Consider the following 9,402-nt stretch of genomic DNA (forward strand, 5'->3'; position numbering starts at 1 on the left):
GTATTGCCATTTATGCAGAATTTTTTCTCCATGAAAAAGTCTGTCTTCAGTAACACAACACACTGTATTTGTATTTGAATTAACAATGCTAATAAAGACAACTTAAAAAACAACTAAAATATACATACCTAAAATAACTGAACTCAAATAATAATAAGTTCCATTGCTGGAGCTGCTTGTATTGCATGGTATGATATGATTAAGTTTTATTGCTGGAGCTGCTTGTAATGTACGTATGATATGATTAAGGATTTGTTGGGCTTGTATTGGGCAGGTATGACCTACATGAATTACACAGTTTACATCTGACACACTAAATCTATGTAATTGTCACCACATGGCTACACTACCACCAGGCACGAGGCATGAATGGCTAACGGAGCTCCAACTGCAAGAGCATGACAACAGCACGCAACCAAACCACAACAACACAAGCCCAAACAGCATGACGGACAGGCGGCAGGTACATGTGCGTCGCAGAGAAACGAAGCAGGCGAAACACACCAACGGGCACGGTGCGGGCACGGCCACGGCACACAAACACGGCACAAACACATCACACAACACACACCGCCGTCGGTCGGCGCGAGGCACACGACGCCACATCACTAACAAACACACACACACACAAACACACCAACGCGCGGCAGCACCCAACACACGCACAACGCGCCGCGCGCACACACACGCACACACACACAACACAACAAGCACGCACGCCACCGCACGCACGTACGCACGCACGCAACGTTTACCACGCACAGACACACCACACACACCACACAACAAGCACGCCACACTACACACACCCACACACACACAAGGCCGCAACGCACCGCACGCCACGCACTCGCACGCATTGCACGCACAGACACACGCACAACACACACACGATGACCCCCATACACGCACGCAGCGCGACGCAATCACGCACACACACCACAACGCGCGCACTACCAACACACGCACAGCACACGCACACGCCATCGCCACATTTGCACACACAAACACACACACACACACACACACAGCAACACACACCACACCACACAACACACAACACACAAACAAGTCACGTACGCACCTACCACCATATACAGCAAGACATGTCACACAGACACATTATTCTGGCTAAAGTAAGCGAGATCTGTTGAAAAGGTGACGGAACGTGTGCTACATATAATTCCATATGCCTATGATTGGCTGAGATAAACTAAGTAGGTATCTGATTGGTTATTTAATTACTGCCACAAAATAAATATAATGATGATCACTCAATTAGAAAATGATGATAGACATTAAATTAAGAATTAGTGACCGGCATGTCACTAAATACCATTTGTGTCCCACCTCGCCTGTCATATGCGTACGCCTGCTATCCACTCGCACATTTATTTGTGATTTTACAACTGTTCGCGAAAAATTTGACCGGCAAGCTAAAATTATGCTCCCTTACGTCATAGTGGCGCCATCTGTCAAGCGAAACACGCGTAGAGTACTGGTTATCGTATTATCGTATACGTTGTAGAGGGCTTCGCGTGTAATGTCAACATCCCACAATTCGTTAATTCTGCTGGTGGCAGCGATAGCGTGAGTTGCGTTCTAGATACGGACTCTCCAACAGCCATCTTAAACAAGTGCGCCGTACTGCTGGGAAAATGGTCAGTGAGCCCCCACCCCCACCTTAATAGCTTTATTTCAGAACTCAATTATTCATGATCAATATTTATAAGGGTCCTTCATCCTTTAGTGTCGCCTAAACATATTGTCGCCTGAACATAAACTCAAGCATATTGTCACTTATTTTGAAACATCTAGGGCCTTAGCTAGCGGGGGTGGGGTGCAGTTGCCACCGGGCATTGGGCAGCGGTACGGGAATGATGAAGTGCCCACGGTCAACTGCCCAGAAGACAACCCTGCGTGCGGTGTTACCTGCATGCTAAATGAGTTTGCCACGCCCCTGTCACCAATAACAATTTCACAAGCTTTTGAACAATATCAATATTTTACACGCTTGTGAAAAAGAATTATAAAGTGCGCATATATGGAATAGGCCTCACCCAGATGGATATATCGTTGACCACACGTTGACGTTGTTTCGTCACGATGTGATGGGCTTCTCTCTTGCGAGATCTCTCGCGTTCAATAGACACGTGAACAGAATCATCCCCACCATCTTGTCTCTGTGTTTTTTGTGGTCGATGTTTTTAACTGTGATAACTTGAAAGGCGTATAATTAGAAGTAAAACGAGCCTGACGTAAGTTAGTAGGCCCTACAGTATCAATTGATTCATCGCGCGGACAACGGACTTGCTCGTTGTTCAAGGCGTATAATAAAAAACATTTCATGTGTATTAATGTGTATTTCATGTGTATATATAATCTACGCGCAGTATTAATACAGCTGTTCATGTTCAGTTGCAATCGACATGTAAAGGAAGTTTAAAAAAAATACATGGGTGGCGACTTCGAACGTTAACGAAGTAACTAACAATTACTATTAACCACGATTTATTGAAAGTGAATAATGATCAAAATGTTTATTCACGTTTTACTAATGTTATTATAATTATAATGATATATATTATATATAATTACGCATATTATAATTACAGTACTGTGGTAATTTAATATCCAGTGCCAATCGTCTCGTTGTAAACGAATGAACGTGCCGAGGAGACGGAGAAACAACACGTCAAAAGGTATGCATGCAACGATTGGTTAAGTTATCGGCTCCAGCCACGTACCAAGAAGCAGCAGAGTTACATGTACACGCCTGAATCTGGCTAGTGTTCGGAAATACTATTCCTACCGAATTGACAGCGTAAAAAGTCGTGCTCTCGTAGACAGCTCTCTGATTTTGTTAAATATTTACGTATGACCGATTAAGTGTTTTTCTGGTGATATGGTTAGAGCGAAAACATTTTCTCGCATCTTCACTCTGTATTTCTCTGTTATACTTACTAACATTGCTAAAGATAATTCCTGGCACGAGAAAACACATGAACATGTGGCTATAAATAGTTATTATGCACATTGATAATAATTTAACAAGGAACATATCACTGAAAATTAGATTTTGGCTGTCACGTATTTATGAGGTTTTCATGAAATTAAATTCGGCCTCTGATCTCACATACATAATCATTAATTACCGCAAATACCATTTTAATCAAACATATGGACATGCTCCGCCCCATGTAATATATAGATCATATCAATATAGGTACACTGCATAGAAGGAAAACACTTGAGAAACATAGCGTAGTATTACTGTTAATTCTCCAGAACAAATACAAGGAGGCAGATACCATAGAATTTCTATTGACTAAAGCAGACAGGCATTCATGCACTGCTTATGCCAGAAGTAGAGGTATAGCACGTTTTCACGTGTTCAAGATTATAAGCCAATTACTTTTAGGAATCTAATATATTAGCAAAGGCAAGTTTTCTACTACTACTATTGTTCTATAGCAATTTTGCACTATTGATCAATGTCAACTAACAATAATATAACAATAAAAGCAGCAGCACTATTCAATACCATCAAGTGTCTATTATGTACTCTTGATACCATCAAGAGTATGTTATTATCTACTCTTGATACCATGCAGAGTTCTCCGCATACCTTCAACGCATGTAGGGTCTGACACGCCTTCAAAGCTGAACCTAATTTGCAACAGCCCATAAATTTTAATAACCTGACATGCCTCAATTGCGACATGCGTTAACTTACAGCTGTGTTTACTTTTAACAATCCCATCACAGACATGTTGAGTTTTAAAGCCAGGATTTCTCATGTTTTTACCAACCGTTTTCATTTTCTCTCGTAACGCCACGTAAGTTCACTTTAGAAATAGCATAAATTAATAACTCCATAACATTAGTTTTAAACATACAGTTTAAATTTTAATTTATCAAGTTCAGTGAGACATAATGATAATATTTAAATCCCCGTTTTGGGTCTAAATCGACTCCGTTCAAGTATTTTTTCTTACGTTCCCGTCTGCATGGTTCTTACAATTCCAACCGCACACTCTGCTAATCGGTAAACTGTCCTCAGCCATTTATATAATAATTAACTGGTTCGCGCAGGTTTACACGCACCTGCAACTCCAGGAACCGATTCCCTAGTTCTCGGCGTCGCTTCTGATATGCGCGACCTACATTTGTCTGTTGTGCCCTGGAGTCAGAATTATTACTCAAAGGTTATGCCTAGCACCTCTCGATAACAGTACAGCAAACACCAGCGAAACTAGTGCAACGCTCATAAACGTTCACGCATCACGACAACTAGAGGCTATACAAAATGTCGTCCGACGAGCACGCCCCACGCGCAAGAGGTGCAAGGAGAACGCAGCAGCATCACGGAAGCAACATTTGGCACGAATTCGACGTGCTAACCGCCGCGCACGGGGCGCTGAGTCTCGGTAAGGGCTTCCCCGATTTCTCTCCTCCCGACTACATGAAGCGAGCGCTCTCTGATACAGTACTCAGCGATGACGCGATGATGCACCAATACGCACCGTTCTTCGGGCACGCGCGCCTCGTGCGAGCGATAGCGACGATGTACTCACCGCTGCACGGCCGACGACTGAACGCCGACAACATCACTATCACGTGCGGAGCGTTCGGTGCGCTATTCGCCTGCATCACGGCGTATGTGGATCCTGGCGACGAGGTTCTCATCGTAGAGCCGTACTTCGGCTGCTATGCCGATATGACGCGCATGGCAGGAGGTACGCCCATCTTCGTGCCGATGCGGCCGCAGAAGCAGCAGCAGCAGGGAGGTGGGACGGCAACGAGGAGCGGAGACTGGAAGATCGATGCGGATGAGCTGGAGCGATGCTGCGGCCCGAAGACGAAGATGCTGATCCTGAACTCGCCCAACAACCCCGTCGGCAAGGTGTTCGACGTAGACGAACTACGCATGCTCGCCGACGTCGCGCGCCGACGCGACCTCGTCGTCGTCTCGGACGAGGTCTATGAGTGGCTGACGTTCGACGAGCGCAGCCACGTTCGCGTCGCCACGCTCCCGGACATGTGGCAACGCACGCTCACCATCAGCAGCGGCGGGAAGATGTTCAGCGCCACGGGGTGGAGGACGGGCTGGGTCATCGCCTGCGACACCCTCACCGGTCCCGTCAGGTCGGTGATCGGAACCTCCTTCGGTATCGTTCATACTCCGGCTCAGGAAGCGATTGCTATTGGGTTGGAGCAAGAGCTGGCGAGGTTGAATAGCTCCGATAGCTACCTCGGTAGCTTTACATCCTCGATGCAGCGTAAGCGGGACTTGCTAGCGAAGCATCTCGAGGAGGCTGGGATCCCGCCGGTTGTACCCGAAGGCGGTTACTTCATCATTGCCGATTTCTCCAACGTTGACGAGCACAGCGGGGCAGTGGAATCGGCGGACGGAGAAGCCAGAGACGTCCGCTTTGCGAAATGGTTGATTCGCGAGCACAAGCTGTCCACGATACCAGTCAGCGCGTTCTACTCGCCCGCTAACCGACACATAGGCGAGAACTACGTTCGACTCTGCTTCATTAAGAAGGACGAAACGCTGCAGAAAGCGTGCGATATTCTGAGACAGTGGTCGCTCGCAAAATCACAATAGTACGTCGGCAAAATGTATCGGAGGACTGTACGAATGCACCCGATGTAAGGCAATGGACTGCTATGGCAGACATGCAGTCACATTCAGGAACTCGTACTAGGCGATTATTGTATACGCATTATTTCTAAGACGCGAAAACACTGTAGCTGTTTAAATCGCCATTTCTGTGGAAATTATACGATCTGGATTGTATGTTATCAGCATAACTAAAATGAGATCGACTAAAGTAGTGATATGTTAATCAACCAGTAGTGATATTTTTTTAGTAAAACGCGGGTACAATAAGTTGTTATTCAAAATGCATTCTAACAAACTGCACAGAAACGAAATATACTAAGAAATACGGTGTCTCGTATAAGAGGAAACTATTTTAAGCAATTATTTTATTGCAACTACATACAAGATTATAGTGGCACGGGAACTCGTCTAATTTAATGCATTTTTTTTCAGTAGCAAATCATCATTATATCGTACATTTTATTTACCTTTCCTATCACATTACACGTACATAATTTCATCACAAAAGGGATGAAATTAACGCTTATACCAGATGAGTAGTCTACTAAACTGTTGGCACACATAACCAAACCGAAGGAAAATTTTACAAATTCAATGCACATGTATTAAACGTAAAAAAAGTTCATTTCAATGATTGCATGAATATTTCACAAGCACTGAATGTTTGGCATTCAGAAAGCAGCAGATCCACAAAAACGTTCAAACAAATCAGAAAATGTTTACAGATGATTGTGTGTTTGTGTGTGTGTGTGTGTGTGTGTGTGTGTGTGTGTGTGTGTGTGTGTGTGTTGTGTTGTGTGTGTGTGTGCGTGCGTGTCTGTGTGTGCGTACGTGCTCGCGTCCGCGCGCGTGTGTTGCTTACAATCGTACTAGACCGTGAAAATGTATAAACAAAGACCACTGAAAATGTATAACAAAAGACTTTAGAAAACAATAATTACCAAATTATTTCATCATCAAACATTTCAGTAGACGTTAGCGGTATTATGCTATAGATATTAAATATACAGAAAATAAATGTACAAACGAAGCTAAACTCTATGACAAGAACACATCGTATTCCATCAATTGAACTCCATCATTTCATGCCTACTGGCATTCCTTGAATCAATCAACGCCGAACAGACGATTACAATGTAGTTTTCTGCGTGTTTGATGCAATAGCCTATAGTTTAACATATTTTACTACAAACTGAGAAACAAAGTCTGCTACTCTTTGGTAAACACGGTCAACTTAAATTACACGAGGGTTAATTTACACCGACGAATTAAGCAGAGCCTTCAAAACTGACCTTTGAGAAATCGCGCGCACGAATAATCAAACTACAGCACTATAACCATACAAGAAAGTGCACACCACGAGGGTTCATGACATTCCAAGCTGTTGCCACGATGGAGGTAGTTGCTAGATGGAATACACTCCTTGCGTGGTTCATCGAACGAAGCAATTAACAGCATGAGAAGCAAAAACCGTCTTTGCAAAAAGAACAGACTTTCGGATATTTCTAATAGGTGTCCATTCACATGAAGGCGTCACAATGGGTGGCGACGAACCATTTCACATACAAAACAAAGGTTACAGCAATTAATTGGAAAACCTATCTTATCGAGTAATAGGGAAAAATAGATTTAGTATTTATTTTACATGTACCTGTGTATACTACGACTACCTAGTTAACAGGACAATTATCATTATTTAACATTGGCTATCACACAATAAGTTCAAAATACTATTACATATGTCATTTTCCATTTTAATTGCCCAAAAAGCCCAAATTTGTATGAGATCGTATAACCACTACATAATGTAAGCTATATTCACTCGCCATATATTACCAACTAGAATAAAATACGAGAGTATGAAAATTGTAATAAATAAGCGGTAAATATCATCTGTAAATCTCCTGATACGTATATATAGATCTTATATGTAATCGTTCAGATGCTTTGGCATGCCGTGTATAGAAGTGATGAGACCACATAGGAGATAATCTATTATATATTCATCCTCGGCCACATCACTGCTCAGAGTGTAAGCGCAATAGACGCATCTAGCATTTACGGGAAGGGGAGCAGGGGTTTCCATTCTTTCGTGATCATGCTAACAGGGGTTAGGCCTTGACGTGTAATCCCTTAAGGCCAACAGAACACTAGAGCAACATAGCAAAGCCAATCGGACCGCGAGCAATATTGCCCTAGTGTGCGAGTGGCCTTTACACATAACAAATACAATACGCGAAAGGCAAGAAATATATCGGTTGGTTCAACATCAAGATACGATCGCTGAGGCATACGGACATTTGAAGCGTTGGTAGTAATAAATATATAATAGAATAACACGTATTTTACTGAAACTCGTGAAACAAAACACATTGCTCGCATAATATGTTGTTGTTTAAAAAAAGAAAAATACGTTGGAGCGATTACTATAAGATTGCTCTAACAATGCACATAGTGATATAGAGGCAACATGGTCTTAGTCCTTGTTTTCCACAATGCCAAGAACATGCGTCAACATATAGAATTCTCACACTAACATAAACATTAGATTAGAATCAAGTAAGTCCGAGCTAGTTATAGAATCAGACATCTTGCACCAGTTTAGGCGGGCGGGTGACAATCCAATCAGCCTAGTACCTACTCCCAAGGGCGTAATAACGTTAGTTATGTTTGATCGCCTTAGGATACCTGTAAAAATTCACCGCAGTGACACGTAAATGTGGCACGTATAATCTATATCTGTAACATTGACCTGCGTTAAGGGAAATGATAGGAGTACGGGCACGCCTGCCTGAGACCCATATGTGAGTCTGATGCACAAAGTTTTCATGTGCAAGAGTAAAGGGCTTCATGTAATACCTGCAGCCGAAACGGGGCGCAACTATGTAAATGAAGTAGCAAGCTATTGCATCATGGAGGCTGATCCAGTGGCCGTAGCCATGGTATTGCAAAGTTGTAGCGCACGACTGACCTCATCCGAGCGGGAGCGCCACCATCGGTTGGCGCGGAGCGTACAAGAAATTTTTGCGTTTTACAAACCCCCAGATGGCCGGAAACGCCCCCCTTCGTCGAGTGCTTCATATCTCGGTCTCCCATGACTTCTCTTGCTAAACTCCTAGAGCACTTAATTCAATATCTATTTTAAACCAAAAAACCACAAACGAGTTAAAATCAGTTGTTCACGGAACGATATAGCTTAAATTGCGTTAAAAAAACTGAACAAGAATGGATCCTAGTCTTTTCGGCGGGTGTAGAGTGGGAATGGAAACGGGCACCGCGATTAGAAATGACAGCACAGCTATAGATGACAGGAAGAATAGGTCGACCTTAACTTAGCCTATTGCTTGCTACGTTCATTTCAACTCAGTTTTTCCTGTCTTAGGACTTCTTAAACTCGTCCATGCCAAAGCTGTTATGGATTTGAATTAGTTGGGACTGTTTAAAAAAAAGAAGATAACTTGGCAAAAAAAAGTGTAGGCCGGGCCTACAGCTGCTACATACTTGGTCACGCCCTGGCTATGACGAGCTACTTTTGCCCTAATATAATAATCAAGAAGCTAAATACCTTAATTATAGGGTATCATATCACTCCTGCTAATACAACCGCATAATGTTTATGGCAGAGCGTTTTCCGGTACAGGCATGTGACTGTAAATAGACACTGCGTACGCAGAATTCAAATACACTGGTTACTAGTATTTCACTCATTGGCAATCCAACCGTCTTGTGACTTGCATCTGTGACTTCGAGAGTACGAACAATTCATGTAT

At 43.1% G+C, this 9,402-nt stretch overlaps 1 long non-coding RNA gene and 1 pseudogene across 4 annotated transcripts in view; both read left to right on the forward strand.

The window, feature by feature from the left end:
- Positions 1-9,402, forward strand: part of LOC106807462 — a 42,705-nt gene that overhangs the window by 1,668 nt on the left and 31,635 nt on the right. The gene's annotated exons all lie outside the window — the stretch shown is intronic.
- On the forward strand, positions 3,570-6,428 carry LOC106807461 (annotated as a pseudogene).

This window comes from Priapulus caudatus, unplaced genomic scaffold (genome assembly GCF_000485595.1).
Source record: "Priapulus caudatus unplaced genomic scaffold, Priapulus_caudatus-5.0.1 Scaffold216, whole genome shotgun sequence".
NCBI lineage: Eukaryota > Metazoa > Priapulida > Priapulimorpha > Priapulimorphida > Priapulidae > Priapulus > Priapulus caudatus.